Below are 17,801 nucleotides of genomic sequence, written 5' to 3'. Positions count from 1 at the left end.
TGCTGTATCCATCATAAAAAAGCCTTGATTGATGCAATGTGATGGTTTGAATGTGATTGCACCTATAGTCTCATAGGGAATGGCACTTGTAGAAGGAGGAGCTTTGTTGCAGTCACTTTGACATTTTATGAAAAAGAGTACCACTGGTGATGGGTTGTGGGGTTTCCTATGTTTTGGATATGGGCAAGTATATAAGATGTCTTACTGTGACCTGAATATCAAGATGTAGCAAATACCATACTCTTCTTCAAACCATGCTCTCTGCTATGATGAAAATGGACTGAACTTCTGAAACTGTGTGCCATTTCAATTTACTTTTTTCTTTATAAAATATGTGGGGAATCTCTTCCTTGCTAGTAGAGTGGTGAGTATCGTATCCCTGCTTGTCACTGGGGAGATTGTGGTTGGATTCCCTGACTGGAGGAGTATTAGCCAGGGGGGCAGAGAGAGGTGGATCTCTGTGAGTTAGGAACCAGGCCGTTCTACAAGAGGTAGTTCCAGGACCACCTTAAAAGTTACAGAGAAATCCTGTCTTGAAAAACAACAAAAAGAGTTGTGGTGGTCTTGGAACTTATATACAGCAATAAAAATCCTAACTAATGTAGATTCAGTAATTTTCTTTTTAAAATAATCAGGGTGTATTGATTTATCTCATGTGAATGAAGACAGACCAGATTTGTTGGATAAAATATTGAAAAGTTATATTGAGCAGGGTGTAGCTGATGTTGTGATTCCTTTGAGTTTTGCATGGAGTATAGCTACTCCTGCCTTTGCTACCTAGTGCTGGGAAGAAACTACTGCAATTCCTTCAGAAAAAGTCTTTAATGTGTTCATCAAGAAGGAAATAAAGGACACCTATTGACTGTTTACCAATTCCTTTGGCTGGAATTTGGAATGCAAATGACGAACAAAATATGTAAGAACTTTGAAGGTGGTGTAGGCACAGTGCAGAAAGAGCTAGGAGAAGGAAGGAACATGAACAATTTATTGCTTTCCATTGGTGGAAATATCAGTGTGGAGCCTACAATCAATTTCAGATGGCTTACAAAATGTCTGACTGGCAATTTCTTGATGTCCATAAAAAATGGCAACCCATAATCTTGATAAAGGACTGATGTGATAATGAAAACAAATTCATGAAATTCTTGTAGAAGGTGCAAAGAAATCCACAGTCCCACAGCATGGTGAGTGTGTAGGCTTCAGATCAGGATTAACAGATCTTCCTAGCTATGGGACAGGAAAGGACCATAAGCCCTGGGCTTACCTGGGCAGTTACCCTTTTCCTCTGATCCTCCCTGATTGTAGGTTTCCTTGGGAGATTGAAATCTCCCACTGGGCTGTGGTAGCATACAATTTTAATTCAAGCACTTGAGAGGCAGAAATCTCTCTATCGTTTGAGGCCAGCATTATTTGCAAAGAGAGTTCTAGCACAGGTCCCAAACTACCAGAGAAAACCTTAAATGAAAGCCAAAATGAAAAACACAAAATTAACAAACCGAAAAGAAACAAATATCAGAGTTCAGTGTACATGACAAGGTTTCTTTTGGTATATGTTGGGAACTTCCAATGAAAAAACTGAAAGTATGCTTCTGGAATTTATGAATATCGCATTCCACATTCAGGTTTGTTTTACATGTTTCACACACAGTTTAGACTCCAGTGGAAATAGGCATTAGCAACCATACTTCAGCAACATGTGATTGCAGCTCTTTGAACTTTGCTCTCTTACTAGCTACCGTTGCATGTTTCAGAAAAGTTGAGTTACTGGGAACAAAAGGAATTTCTAATCTGCATGTGACTCGGGTGTGTATGGTGTTTGGTGCATTGAAAGGGCCGTTTCTACAATTTGTGTCATGATACATGTGGCCGCAAGCAGATAATCATTCTTTTCTATTATTTTTTTGTGTGGGTATCATGGGGCTTGTTTTGCTTAAACCAAAAGGAGCCATGAGAATTTGCAGAACCCTAGCAAGAGATCACCCCTATTTTTAGAGTAAGCTCTAGGCCATGAGGTATCTCTGTTGGTACCTGAAGAGTCAGACCAGAAGAGAGTGAGCATTCTTCTGAATCAATTTTGTGGGAGTTGTGAATTCTGTTTATTTATGATCTAAACAACTAGCATGATGGGTAGCTGGTTAACATTGTTCATGATCTTGGTTTACCTGGCTAACTTTCCTCTGGTCTTTTGAGGAAACGTTGATTATATTTTCCAGCTAGTGTTCTTGGCTTTGTCTCTGCATCCCCCCTTTATCCTTTCCCAAATATTGTACACAATAGATTTGTTGTATGTTTGAAGGTCACAATGTGTCACCATGTGTACTATTTCTTTTTTATCCCCTTGAGAATTCTTATTCCAGTTTTTGTAGATTAGAAATCAGATATCCTGTTACAAAATGTTGGGTATATTCTTTGCATTGTATTTAATTCTCCTGTACATATTGAAGCATCAAGTCACCAATGATTGTATGTTTTAAGTGAGACACTTCAATTAAATACTTTCTTTGTAAGAGTTCCAAAGGTCCAGGGTGTTTCTTCACAGCAATAAAACCTAATTAAGGCAGAGAATTGTACCACTGACTGGAGTATTGCATGGAGGAGAAAGACCCTTTGAATATAACCCACATGGCAAAGGCTTAGTATGTATTATTGATCTTTACAATCATAATGCAATGAAACCCCACACATATAAGAGTATAATAAGTTGTGCACTTTGAATTTCACATGAGGACCTGACAAAATTCATATATACATGTATCTTATGAGAACGGTTTAGGTAAAATCTATAGTCAACACCTATTGAGTTACATATAATTCTGGAGTGAAATTTTCTGAGAAGTGTCAACCATCTATTCCAGGATTATGATGTCTTTGTTTTGTTTTCACCTGCAAATGCATGTGGACAAAAGTCCTTTCTCATATCACTCATTCCCTTTCTTTGTTGTTTGTTTGTTTGTTTTTTTTGGTATGTTTAGATTTTTAATTTAATTTAATTTTTTTATGTTACATGTCGATATTAGTTCCCTCTCCCTCAATCCCTCCTTCTTATTTCCCACTCTCCTCCCCTCATATGCACCCTTACCACCCTCACCACCAATCTCACACTCACAATCAACATGTAGGGCAATGCCATCAAGGTTGGGCCATGTAAAATTGTCAAGTCATTTGAAGTAGGGCCAAGACATTCTCTCCAGTGTCTGGGTCTCCCTGAATGGGGCATGTGCCCGCAATGTCTTTGTCCATCAGGAATACATCCTGGTTACACTGTCTCAGTTCTCTTTGATTGCTCAGACCATGATCCAGAGGTCTGAGTCACTCCCATGCTGGATTCCAAATTATCATTCTGGGGGCCTGTTAGCTACTCCTTGTTCAGGTGAGCTGCCTCTTTGTGTTTCATCATCATGGTCTTGTCTTCCCTCTCTGCATCTGGATTCTAGTCTGGCCCTGTGTTTAGTTGTGGGAATTTACTTCTGTTTCCAACAGGTACTAGATGAAGGCTCCATGATGGTGGATAAGTTAGTTGTTTATAACATTATCAGGGAAGGGAATTTATGGTAGTCTTTCCACTGCTGCTTAAAATGTAAGTTTGAGTCAATCTTGTAGCTTTCTGGACATTTCTTTAGGTTCAGTTTTCTGTTAAAACAAATAAGGGCTCCCTCTTTTTTGTTCTCTCTCTCTCTCCCTCTCTGTCTCTCTTTCTTGTCTTCTATTCCTACCCTTACTCAATCTTCCTAGTCACACGAACTTTCCAATCCTCTCTTCTTTTTCGTAATTCTCATTCCATTTATTGCACCCCCCACTTCCCGTGTACTCTGGGGGACTTCTCTCTTACATCACTTCTATGAAGGGCCTTATATGAATCTCTAAGAATACACTTTCTATCTTAGTTCCTCTGGTAGTGTGAATTATAGGTTTGTGGTCCTTTCTCTAGGTGTAAAATCTATATATGAGAGAGCACATAACAAGTTCCTCATTTTGTGACTGGTTTACCTCATTCAGGATGGTTTCTTCAAGTGCCATCCATCCAAGTGCCTGCGAATTTTAAGATTCCATTATTTTTTTCAGCAGATTGGTATTCCATTGTGTAGATGTGCCACATCTGCTTTTTTATTATTTATTTTGTTATTTTACATCTTGATCCCAATTCCCTCTCCATCTCCATCCCTTTTATGCTCTCTGCCCCCTAACACATGCACCCTGACCACCCACACCTCCCATCCCCCCATCACAATTCCACCTGTAGGGTAATGCCATCCAGGTGGGGTCGTGTAACTCTGTCAAGTAATTTGAAGTAGGAACAGACCTTCCCTCCAGTCTATAGGTAAACGGAATATCCCTCCATGGGGGATGTGTCCTCAAGATCCCTTTGTGCATCTGGAATACATCCAATTCCACTGTCTGATGTCCCTTAGACTGCTCAGTCTTTCTAGCTAATACCCATATTCAGGGGTTCTGTGTCAGTCCCATGCTGGATTCCCAGCTATCAGTCTGGGGGCCTGTTAGCTCTTCATTGTTCAGGTAAGCTGTCTTTATGTGTTTCTGCAACCTGGCCTTGTCCTCTCTCTGTACATCTTGATTATAAGTCGACTCAGTGTTTAGTTATGGGTTTATGCTTCTGTTTCAACGAGGTACTAGATGAGGGCTCCATTATGTTGGATAAGTTACTTGTTGATCTCATTATCAGGGAAGGGCATTTATGGTAGCTTTTCCACAGTTGCTCAAATTGTTACTTGGAGTGAGCCTTGTATGACTCCAGACCTTCCTTTACATTCAGATTCTCTTCAAGCCAATAATGGCCTTCTCTTTTATGTTATCTCTCTCTCTGTATCCCTCTCTCTTGGTTGCTCTCTCTCTGTCTCTCTCTCTCTCTCTCCTGTCTTCTATTCCTACCCTGACTCTATCTTCCTTGTTGCACATCCTTCCTCTCTTCCCCTTAAATTTCTCCTAGTTCCCTCTCCAATCACTGCTCCCTCCACTGTCCATTTCTCTTTCTCTGAGGGACCTTATATGAATGTCTTAGAATACACCTATCCTAGTTCCTCTGGTGGTGTGAAGTATATGCTTGTGATCCTTTGCTCTAGGTCTAAAATCCATATATGAGTACATACATACCATGTTCCTCTTTTTGTGACTGGGTTATCTCAATGAGGAAGGTTTTTCATGTTCCATAAACTAGTCTGCTTTTTCCCCCACAGAGTTGTAATCCGTTATGTAGATGTGCCACATCTTCTTTATCCTTTCTTCAGTTGAGAAGGATCTAGGTTACTTCCAGATTCTTTGTATTACAAATAATGCTGTTATGAACATAGTTGAGCACATGTCTTTTTTGAATGGATATGGATCACTTGAGTATGTGCCTAAGAGGGTGATTGCTGGATCCTGTGGTAAACTAATTACCATTTTCCCGAGGAACCACCATATTGATCTCCAAAGTGGCTGTATGAGTTTGCACTCCCACCAGCAGTGGAGTACTGTTCCCCTCTCTCCAAATCCTCTATAGTATAAGTTGTCTTTGGTATTTCTAATGACATGAGTAAGATGGTATCTCAAAGTTCTTTTTATTTCTCTGATAGCTAAGGATGTTGAGCACATTCTTATGTGTCTTTCAGCCTTTTTGATTTCCTCTATTGAGAGTTCTCTCTTCAGTTATGTGCCACATTTTTAATAGGGTTATTTTGTGTTTTGTTGGCTAGTTTCTTGAGTTCTTTGTACATTTTGGAGATCAGCCATTTGTTGGATGTAGGATTGGTAAATATTTTTCCCAGTCAGTGGGCATGCCATGTGTCTTGTCCAAAGTGTCCTTTGCATTACCTAAGCTTTTACATTTGAGGAGGTCCCATTTATTAATTGTTGATCTCAGTGTCTGTGCTACTGGAGTTACGTTCAGGAAGCAGTCTCGTATATCAATATGTTCAAGAGTACCTCCTACTTTCTCTTCTAAGATAACCAGTGTGGCTGCATTTATGTTGAGGCCTTTGACCCATTTGGACTTGATTTTTGTGCATGGGAAAAGATATGCATCCTTTCGCAGTCTTCTACCCACCATCATCCCCTCATTGTATCCCTTTAGCTGTTTTGTCAAAAATAAGTTGTTCATAGGTGTGTGAGTTAATATCAGGATTTTCAATTCGATTCCATTGGTCTACCTTTCTATTTATGTGTCAATACCAGGCTGTTTTCAGAACTATGTGATGCCTCCTAAAGTTCTTTTATTGGACAGGGTTGTTTTGGCTATCCTGCGTCTTTTGATTTTACATGAAGTTGATTATTATCCTTTCAAGATCCCTGGAGAATTGTGGTGGGATTTTAATGGGGATTGCATTGAATCTGTAGATTGCTTTTGGCAAGATTGCCATTTTTTACTATGTTTATCCTACCTATCCAAGAGCATTGGAGATCTTGCCATTTTCTGGTATCTTCTTTAATATTTTCGTTACAACCCCAAAGGTCTTATTATATCAGTCTTTCACTTGTTTGGTAAGCGTTACCCCAAGATACTTTATGTTGTTTTTGGCTATTGTAAAGGGTGAAGATTCTCTGAGTTCTTTTTCAGCCACTTAGTCATGTAAATAAAGTAGGGGTACTAATTTTTTTTTTTTTTTTACTTTATCTTGTATCCTGCTAGTTTGATGAAAGTATTTATCAGCTGTAGGAGTTCCCTGATAGAGATTATTGTGTTGCTTATATAAACTGTCTTATTACATGCAAATAGAGACAGTTTTACTTCTTCCTTTCCAATATTGATCACCTTGATCTCCTTTTGATGTCTTATAGCTTTAGCTAGAACTTCAAGTACAATACTGAAGAGATATGGAGAGGGCAGCCTTATATTTTTCCTGACTTTAGAGGAATCGCTTCTCTCCATGCAGTTTTATGTCTGTTGGTTTAATTTATATTGCTCTTATTATGTTTAGGTATGTTCCTGTTATCAAATCTCTCCAAGACCTTTATCATGAAAGGGTGTTGAATTTTGTCAAAAGATTTTTTAACATCTAGGGATATTAGTATATGGTTTTTCATTTTCAGTTTGTTTAATGGTAGAACATATTGAGAAATTTTTGTATGTTAAATCATCCCTGTACTGCAGGGATGAAGCCTACTTGGTCATGTTGGATGATTACTCTGATGTATTCTTGGGTTTGGTTTGCCAGTATTTTATTGAGTACTTTTGCATCAATGTTCATCAGGGATATTGGTCTGTAGTTTCCTTTCTTAGTTGTGTCTTGTTAGGCTTGGGTACTAAGGTGATTGTGGCCTGTTAGAAAGAGTTTGATAATGAATATTCTGTTTCTATTGTTTGGAAAAATTATGGGAGTATCAGATCTTTGAATTTCTCATAGAATTCTTCACTGAAGCCATCTGGCCCTGGACATTTTTGTTTGGAATGCTTTAGATGACTTCCTCTATTTCATTGGTGGTTATAGATCGTTTTGTTTGTCTCTTCTTGATTTCATTTTGGTAAGTGATATTTATCCAGGAATTTGTCCATTTCTTTTGAATTTTCAAATTTTGTGGAGTACAAATTTTTATAGTATTACCTGAAAGATGTCTGGATTTCCTCTGTGTCGGTTTTCCCCCTTTTTTCTTTCTGATTTTGTTAATTTGCATGTTCTCTCACTGCTTCTTCATTAGTTTGGATACAGGTTTGTCTCTCTTGTTGATTTTCTCAAAAACCAACTCTTTGTGCATTGATTTTTTTTTTTGTATTGATTTCCCGGCTTCTATTTTATTATTGCAGCCTTCAAATTGATTTTATCCTGGTGTCCAATCCTCCTGGGTGAGTTTGCTTCTTTTTCCTAAGGCTTTGAGTTGTGCTGTTAATTCTTTTATGTGACTATTCACTGTTTTCTTCATATGGCACTTAGTGCAATGACCTTCCCGTATAACACTGCTTTCATGGTAACCCATAAGTTTGGGTATATAATGACCTCTTTCTCGTTGAATTTCTGGAAGTCCTTAATTTCTTTCTTTATTTCTTATTTCACCCAGTTGCACATTGTTCAGTTTTCTTGATTTTGTAGGTTTTCTAAGATTTGTGTTATTGATTTCCAATTAAAGCATGGTGGTGTGATAAGATACAGGGGACTATCCGATTCTTTTGTATCTGTTGAGGTTTGTTATGCTACATTATATGTGGTCAATTGTAGAGAAGGTTTCATATGGAGCAGAGAAGAAGTTTTATTCTTTTGTGTTTGGATGGGATGTTTTGTAGATGCCTTTTAAACTCAGTTGAGACATAACTTCTGTTTGTTGTTTCTTGAGTTTCTGATCGGTGATCCTGTCTAGTGGTGAGAATGTTGTGCTGAAGTCACCGTCTATAAGTGTGTTTGTGGGTTTATGTGAGGTTTGAGTTTAATAGCTTTTCTTTTAAGGATGCGAGTGCCTTGTATTTGGGGCATAGATGTTCAGAATTGCGAATTTGTGTTGATGGATTTTTCCTGCGATGAATACAAAATGACTGTCTTTATCTCTTTTGATTATTTTTGTTTGAAGTCTTACTTGTTAGATATTAAGATAGCCACACCTCCTTCCTTCTTGGGTCCATTTGATTGGAAAATTATTTCACTGCACTTTACCCTGAGGTAATGTGTATATTTGAAGCTTGGATGCGTTTCTTGTATGCAGCAGAAGGATGGATTCTTTCTTCATATGCATTCTGTTAGTTCGTGTCTTTTATAGGAGAGTTAACATCATTAATGTTGAAGGAGAGTAAGGGTCATTGATTGTTAATGCTTGTTTGCTTTAGATTTGTAGTTTCCAGTGGTATTGTGAATATATTTGTCCGACTTTACCTTTAGTTTCTGGTGAAATGGGTTTATATGTTTTCTACGTCTATGTGAGCATATGTAATTTCCTTGGGTTGGAGTTTTCCTTCCAAAATTTTATGTAGGGGCCGGATTTGTAGATCTGCATTGTGAAAATCTGGATTTGTCATGATGTGATAAAGACACATCAGCTTTTCAACAGGAGAAAGTTCACTGTTGCATCAAAAATTGATAAGCAGTGACATGTCTACTAATAAACTAATGGCTGACTAGATGCTACTTCCTTACATTAAATGATCAACTTTGGTTATGCACGAAGCATGATCAAAACAACAAGGTTATTGTTATTTTCCTTGCTACTGTTAATTTTGTATAAATCTGTTGCATCAGCATTTGTTCTCAAACTATTATGTTCTGTAAGAACTAATAACATATAATTGTAGGGTTACTCCCCCACTATCTGCAAACCATTTCCGGCGACACAATCATATATAACGTATCAATGAATACACCAGATACAAGTGATCTATATGCAGGAACTCCAGCAAGTTAAACCAACAGAACCAAAAGCTGCCATAGAACTTTAGCTATTTCCTCTCAGTGGTAGGCTTAGAGACCCACTGACTTAATAGCCAAATCTTATATCCATAGCTTCATTCAAACTTTTGTTATCATGTGTACTGGCAGCTAAATATAATTGCTGGGAAACCTGTGATATTGATAACACTGGTGATGCTACTTGTGTTGAGCACAGAATTGCTGGTCGCATTAACACCCAATGTGAGTCTGCTCTGCTCCAAGGCCTTCTCTGGCACAGCAAATGCCTCCATCTTATTCTCCCCATTGGCCATGCAGGAATTTTGTCAGCCATATCATCTGCAATCTAAGCAGGCTTTCAGGTTACAGTAACAATGGCAGAACTTGCTGTGCCATGTAAGAATACTTGGAGTTTGCATAGCATGCCCACATTTACATCCTTTCTTTCCCTGGAGCTTTTTATACATAATCTTGGTAGGACTTCCTGGCATAAAATGATGACTAGGAATCTTTGCCTTTCCTGCCTTGTCTTTTTTTTTTTTAATGAATATCTGACTTGGATTTAGAGTGTGATTTCTTAGATACGTGTTCATGACTCTTTTTTCGTGCTTTTAATAGATAAAAGTATAGTTTTGCTGGTCTAGAGTATTGTGCCACCATTGGAAACAGTGGCTGTAGTTTGAAGGGAGATTTTCATTTCATACTTCACTGTCACAGGAGAAGTCACCCCCAGGGTTGTGCCTCTGGTAATGGTAGAAATTGGAAATGGCTGAACATTTCACTGTTGCTTTCAGACCTGGTTCTTTTTTGATTCAACCTTGCTACCTTAAGAGTTGCTACTGTACATGATAACCCATGAAGTGTACGGTTGGTAGACATAAAAATATTATGGCTTAGAAACTGGGAAGAAAGCTGAAAAAATGGTCCACTGGATACAGTGGTTTCCAAATTTTGATGCAAATTAAGACAACCAACCTCTGTATCTCAAACAGTTTCTAAACTGTGGATTACTTCCTCAACACTCAGCAAAAGACAGTCACCAGGTTTTGGGTCTTCAATGAAACTCTATCTGGGGAGCACAAATCAGTTGCTACCGTGTCACAGACAGGTGACAGACTGTCAGACAGATCCTCAGTTTTTATACCAACAAATGTCAGTCATATTTAGATGTTTGGGTGAGGGGGGATATTTATACCAAATCTATCCATTGAAAGTCCTTTGTAAATAGGGCAAAGTATTGACAATAGAACAAACAATAGCTATGCTATGGCCGCTTTTAGACTTTGAAGATAAATTAGCTTGAGGATCTGCTGTGGGTTCTGAAGTTGAAGGTAAAGGGGAATGTGTCAAACACAGAGTAAAGGATGAATCTGAAGGTTTCTCTGACTCCTCACAAAACAATGATACTTCATTGAGTAAAGCTAAAATGTCGAAGAACAGTCAACTGCTTCTCTTATATCCTGCACCAGTGTTTTCTGTGTCATAGTTTCTTGTAGGAATTCAGTAGGATGCTTAACTGCTTGTCTTACTCATATTGCTCATAGTCTTTCACCAGTTACATGAAGGTTTCCTCATCATTTTCTTGCCTTTACAAGTTTTGCATACATAGCGTTGGCAGGTGGAGTTGGTGGGTACAATAGGATTTTGTAGCAAATATCCACAAACATAGCAAGAGAGGGACTGTTGCAAGTAAGGCAGAATACTGAAAATCTTTTGAAACACCTTGGGGTCTCCAGGGTCATGGTTGAGCACTATGGCGCTTGCAGAAATATAGAGAACAGTAGCATTCATGGGGTTCATTGCAAACATTTGGACACCAATATCTCTCAGTTGAATAGAAATCCCAGATGCAAGTTTCTAAGCAGTGAGGGAAGAATGGCAAGTTTACAACTATTAGGAAGGAATCTGAGCAGAACCACTGGCCAAAGCAGCAACCAAATCCATGCAAGTTTTGGAAGCTAAAACAACCCCTCACACATGGGGCCTTTGTGTCCCTCTTCTGTCCCTTAGACATGCAGACCAAAGAGAGAGGAAACAAGTGAGCATCCAGCTTTAGAGTTCAACTAAGATGGCCACTGATTGGATGATCTGTCCTGGAATGGCACTTGGTCCAGCCCTGCAGTTTGCCTGGTGGCCTGGGCTCGACATCATATCTGGCCACAGTGGCACCTCTGGATGGAGCTGTAGCACATGGGTGTGGACCCGATGGTGTCCCAGTGGGGCACACTTATCTCCAGCCATGGGGCGTTACTCCATTGCAGCACCTGCGCAGAGGCAGTGGGATGACAAGGACTACCGCACAGGAGTCTAGTGCCAGCACCTTAGGCAGCCTTGGGTGTGGCCACTGCTATTCCTGCCATGCTGGATGTGGGGCACATGCTGTGCTTCATGGAGTGGCAGGAGCCAGCTGCCCGCAAAGGGAGACCCAGGAGGTAATACTCAGTCCGAGGTTGTAAGGGGAGTGGGCAGAAAACAGGCCCAGCAAGCAGTGGCTGTGACTCTCACTCCCTAGGATCCAAACTCAGGATCACCAGCCCAAGTGCAGCCCCCTCACAGCCTGGCCATCTTTTCAGCACAGCACTGATGACTACTCCCAGCTCTACTACCACTGACTGACTACCCGTGGCTTAGGCAAGTTCACCCCACCAGGACTCTGCCACCGCCCCAGAGGAGAGAAATGATGCAGGCTCCTCCCTCAGGCCTCAGGCTGCCCTCAAATTCACTTCACACACAGCTCTACCTCTGTTGGGCATAGACTTCTCTGGTTGTGTGGATGGTGCAGTGTTCCAGGCCCGCTTGGTATCCTAGAACAGAGCATGCTTAGTGCAAGCCTCATCTGCCCTTGCCACATGAGCTCTCAAATTCTCTTTATCCTAAGTTGTGTGGGGTTTGGTGGATTGGTTAGAATGCATATTGTCCCTTCACTTGGGCTGTCCCTGTAGTGCACTGTGGTGCCAGGCACAGGGACCAACAGGGGCCTCCCCATGTCTCACCGCCTTGAGACCATTAGCCTCAAGGGGGCAGACACACTGTCATCCTTGAGACTTGGCTGCCACTGTTGTTGCTAACCCTAGAATGAATGCACAAAGTGTGCTTTCAATACCCGCACCCCAACCTTCCCTTCCCTCCACTTCCCCCCTTCCCTGATTTGCCTCTAAAAGCCCCTTCCATGCCCTACTGGAGCTACGAGCTGGCCCAGGGCATGCACAACCCACCCATCACCCCTCATAACACCTCCCTGACCCTGCAGCCTTTGCCATTAATAGTGCACTTTGACAGTCCATCTAGAAAACCATACACACCCTTAACCCCCCACACACCATCCCCACCATGCCCCACTGCTACCCCTGTCCCACCTTCCCCCCCCCCACATCCACCCCTGACCAAACATGAGCACATTTCTCATGCCCTGCTCTCCACTTATGCCTCTTAGAACAGAGAATGCTCAGTGCAGCCTCAAGTTCTCTCCTCCCCTCCCGAAAATGCTCTCAAATTCTCTCTCTCTCCTAGGTTGTGTGGATTTTGGTGGATTTGTTAGAAGGAACATTGTCCTTAGCTTGGGCTTTCCCTGTAGTGCACTGTGGTCTAGAGACCGGGGTTTCAGCGGGGCATCCCCATGACTCACCACCTGCTGTGGGAGGGAGCATCCTCTAGATAATACACCAATACAGCCTAATGCAATAGAAGCAGTCATCAAAAGCCTCCCTAACAAAAAAAGCCCTGAGCAAGTTGGCTGCAAGTGTAGACTTCTACCAGAAATCCAAAGAAGAGCTAATACCAATAATCCTCAATGGTTTCACACAATAGAAACAGATGATTCATTACCAAACTCTACAAGGCCACAAGTACCCAAGTACTCAAGCCACACGAAGATACAAATAAGAAAGAGAACTACAGACTAATATCCTTCATGAACACAAAATGAGAAACACCTCAATAAAATACTAGCGAATCAAATCCAAGCACACATCAAGGAAATCATCCATCATGACAAAGGAAGCTTCATCCATGGTTCATCATTTGAAAAAATCTATCAATGTGACCCACCATATAAAAAAAGCTGAAAAGAAAAAACCACAGATCATCTCACTAGACACTGAAAAAGCCTGTGACAAAATTCAACACCATTTCAAGGGTAAATATCTTGAGGAGATCAGGAATAAGCAGGTACATAGCCAACATCAAACAGAATGGGAGAAGCTTAAGGTGATTCCTCTAAAATCAGGAACAAGATAAGTTTGCTCTCTCTGACCATACCTCTTCAATATTGTACTTGAAGAGATCTAACTAAAAACAATAAGACAACAATAGGAGATCAATGGGTTACAAATAGAAGGAAGTCAAACTGTCACTATTTGCATATGATATGACAGTTTACATATGGGACACAAAAAACTCTATAAGGGAACTGCTACAAGCTGATTTACACTTTCAGCAAACTATCAGGATACAAGAGAATGTCAAAAAAAAAAATCAGTAGCCCTTCTATAACAGATGATAATGGGGCTCAGAAATAAAACAGAGACACATCACCCATTACAAATAGTCACAAATAACATAAAGTATCTTCAACTAATGCTTACAAATAAGAGAAATACTTATATAGCAAGAACATTGTGTCTTTAAAGATGTAAATTAAAGAAGATACCATAAAACTGATCCATTCTCTTGGATAGGTGGGATAAATATAGTAAAGATAGAAAACTTGTCAAAAGAAATCTCAAATTCACTGCAATCCCCATCAAGATCTCAGAAAAATTCTCCACTTACAAAAGACCCAGAATAACCAAAAACAACCATATACACAATAAACGAATTTCGTGATGCAGCACGATCCTTGATTTCAAGCTGTAGTATAGAACTAAAATTCTGAAAATAGCTTTTATTGGCACAAAAAGTAGGTATGCTAAAGGAATTAAATAAAAAAACTCTGATAATAACCTACACACCTACAATCATCTGATTTTTGACAAAACAAAACAGATAAAAGTATACAATGGGAGGAGGAAATCATCTTTAAAAAATGGTACTGGCATAACTTGATGATGGTATAGACTGAGAAGCTAGGGTAAGGCAAAGGACACAGTTGACAAGACCAGAATGGCAACACACACACTGGGAAAAGGTCTTCTCCAAACCTACATCTGACAGAGAGCTGAAGAAGCTGACACAAAAACACCAAATGACCTTATTTAAAATTAGGGTACAGAACTGAATGAAGAATTCTCAAGAGAGACAATCAAAACAGCTGAAAGATTCTTAAGAAAGTAATCAACATCCTCATCTATTAGGAAATGCAAATAAAAAACAACTTGGAAAATCATGTCTTACTCCTACTAGAATCGCTAAATTTATTAACACCAATGACAACTTATGCTGGCAGTATGTTGAGAAAGGAGAATACCCCTCTAATGCTGGTGGGAGTGCAAATTTATACAGCCATTTTGGAGATTAGTATGGTGGTTCCCTCAGTAAAAAATTGAAATCAGTCAATTATAGGATTTGGCAATCCCACTCTTTGGCATCCATGCAACAAAAGAGATCAACTATGTAGCAGCATTATTTTTAATAGCAAAAAACCTGGAAAACAACTTAGATGCCTCTCAACTAAAGAATGAATTACGAAGTTGTAGCAATTAACAAAATAGAATACTACTCAGTGGAAAAATTGTAATCTTGAAGTTCACAGGCAAATGTATGGAATTTGAAGAAACCATTCCTGAATGAGAGCAACCCTGGAACAAAAATGAGAAACATGGTATGTACTCATTCATATATGGGTTTTAACATAGATAAAGCATCACCAGTGATTAGCTTCTCAATGCCAGAGAGTTAAGATACAACGAGTAAGTTACTGAGATTCCTTAGAAGGTCCTTCATAGTAGGGGGAAAGGAACAAGATATCTGAGCATATTAGGAGTGTGGGATAATGACTGGAGATGGAGCTAGGAGAAAGAGAAGGGGAGAGAGGAAAGTATGTGGGACTAGGAAGATTGAGTCAATGGAGGAAAAGATGAGAGAAAAAGAGAGAGATACCATAAAATAGGGTGCCATTAGTAGGTTTGAAGAGAAAAATTATTCTAGAGAAATGTCCAGAGACCTACAAGGATGACCCCAAATAACAATCCCTGAGAAACAGTGGAAGCCTACCCAAATGTTCTTCCCTGATAATGAGATTGATGACTAACTTATCTACCATAACTAGTAGCTCAGTGGAAACAGAAGCAGATACCCACAGGTAATCACTGAAAAACTGGAATTCAGATGCTGTAAGGGAGTGATAAGAAAATGGAGACTAGACCAGGCTACAGAAACCCACATGAGACAGCTGACCTGAACAAGAGAGACTGTGTAATAGACCCTATACTGACAGTTTGGGAAACCAGAATTGTACTAAATCACACACCCTGATCTTAGGTCTCACTAAAGGCTTCAGCAGTCAAGGGACCTCTGACTGTGGAACCAGTATGTATCCCTGGTGCACAAAAGAAAGTTGGGAACACATCCCCCCCATGAATGGATACTCCCTAAACATAGAGGTTGGATGGAGGGCCTACTACAAACGACATGACAGACTTTGTTGATCCCTATTGGAAGTCATCACCCTCACTGTGTAATAGGGGTGTAATGGGATAGGAGGGTAGTAGGAGGGCAAGTGGGTTGGAGGGAGGGAGGAAGAAGTACAAGGGAGGGAGTGAGGAAAAGGGCAGTTGAATCAATATATAAAATAAGAAAAATGAAATTAATGAATAAAACAAATAAAAATAATATAGTTTGACATCTTACATAATGAAGTATAACAATGGAAAACTCAAGACATGATTGGTTATTCTGAGGTTTAATTATTATAAGCTTACATCTTTCGGAAAGAGGATATTGGCTAAAAAAAAAGCTTTTGAACAACTTTTTCTCAGACTGTGTTACGTATGAGTACCATATCTTTGGAAGAGTAATTTGCATCACTTTCAAGGCTATTATTCATGCACTTAGACATGCCCTGAATGGAATCACCTCTTATCTTGTGAATACTAAAGACTATACAGGACACTAGTAACATATCCAAAGAAAACACTGCATCCTCTTCAGCTCTCCTCTACTTTTGTACCCCATGATATGGGGAAAAATAATTCCACTGGGATGGCAGTGTAAAATTAATGATATTATGGTATGACAATATAGCACAAAGTCACTCAATGTAAACAATTATAAACACAGTTTATACCTTTATTTACCTTATCTTTTTGTGCAAACAGTTTTATGTAAATTGTTTTTTCTTTCTTTTTCTATATCTGCAAATAACAATACAAGGAAAGTATGAAGTAGTCATACACAAAGAATGCTTTCAATTATACTACAAGGATACTTGATTATATATGTTTATAGCCACATATTTCATAAAGTCTAAATCTTGGAAAACAACCTATATGACTATCAACTGAAAAAACTATAAAGATAATGTGGTGCTGTACACAATGGCATACTCATTAGTGATCAGAACCAGCAACATCCTAAAATTTGTAGGCACATGAAACAGAACCAAAATAAAACTACCAAGACAAGTACCCAAAATTCAGAAAGATTAAATATATATATATATATATATATATATATGTGTGTGTGTGTTTGTGTGTGTGTGTGTGTGTGTGTGTGTGTGTAGTAGATATAAAGCAGATGATACCCAAACCAACAATCTAAAACCCTTGAGAAGCAATTACACTCTTGCAGAAACAGATGGAAATAGATGCATAAATACACCAGTAATCATTTGGCAAAGCTCCAAGAGTACACACTGGTGAGGTAGGAGTAATAATATGAATAAAGCAGTCAAGACCATGATGGGAAAACCTGCAGAATAAGCTTGACCCAAGGTAGTGAGAAATCAGGGACTCTGGTTTGATAATGGGGGCACTACATAAGACTAAACTATACTCCCTTAATATAGGGGTCAAGGGTGTCTCTCAGATAATAAATGGTTCTAACTCTAATTCACAAACCGAGATAGTATAGCCTATTTTATATGAAGAGATACCTCATACAGCTGAGACACTGGTTTGTGTGGGGTGGAAAGGAGTCTTAGTCCTGCCTCAAGTGGAGGAAGGGAGAAACTTAGTGGACACTCTGTCTGAGGAACAGATGAGAGGGTAGGGGAAGCAGAGAGTAGATGAGTGGTGGCAAAGTGGTAATGGAACGTTAAATAAATTATTTTAAATATCAAAGAAGAATTAACAGTCACAGATAATTAATATTCCTTAATATCAATGGACGTAATATACTTATACAAGGGGTAATATAATGAGTATGAAAACCGGGTTCTCCTCCTCCTACACACATGAAAAGTTTGAGTAGCAATTTTTCTAATTTGATGAGCATAAGAAACAAGCAGGAAAAGATATCGTATCTAATGAAATATGCATCAGAATAATATTTTGAAAAGAAATCCAGAAGGATATTTCATATTCATGAAAGGATATTTCCACGAAGACTAAGTCTTAATTCAGAACC

General features: G+C 39.3%; 1 pseudogene; it reads right to left on the bottom strand.

The window, feature by feature from the left end:
• Window positions 1-9,387: 9,387 nt before the first annotated feature.
• Window positions 9,388-10,877, bottom strand: LOC127217879 (E3 ubiquitin-protein ligase MSL2-like; annotated as a pseudogene).
• Between the last annotated feature and the right edge of the window lie 6,924 nt (window positions 10,878-17,801).

The sequence above is a fragment of the Phodopus roborovskii genome, unplaced genomic scaffold, assembly GCF_943737965.1.
Source record: "Phodopus roborovskii unplaced genomic scaffold, PHOROB, whole genome shotgun sequence".
Taxonomy (NCBI): domain Eukaryota; kingdom Metazoa; phylum Chordata; class Mammalia; order Rodentia; family Cricetidae; genus Phodopus; species Phodopus roborovskii.
The sequence above is the reverse complement of the archived record's forward strand: the minus strand, read 5'-3'. Positions and strand labels throughout refer to the sequence as shown.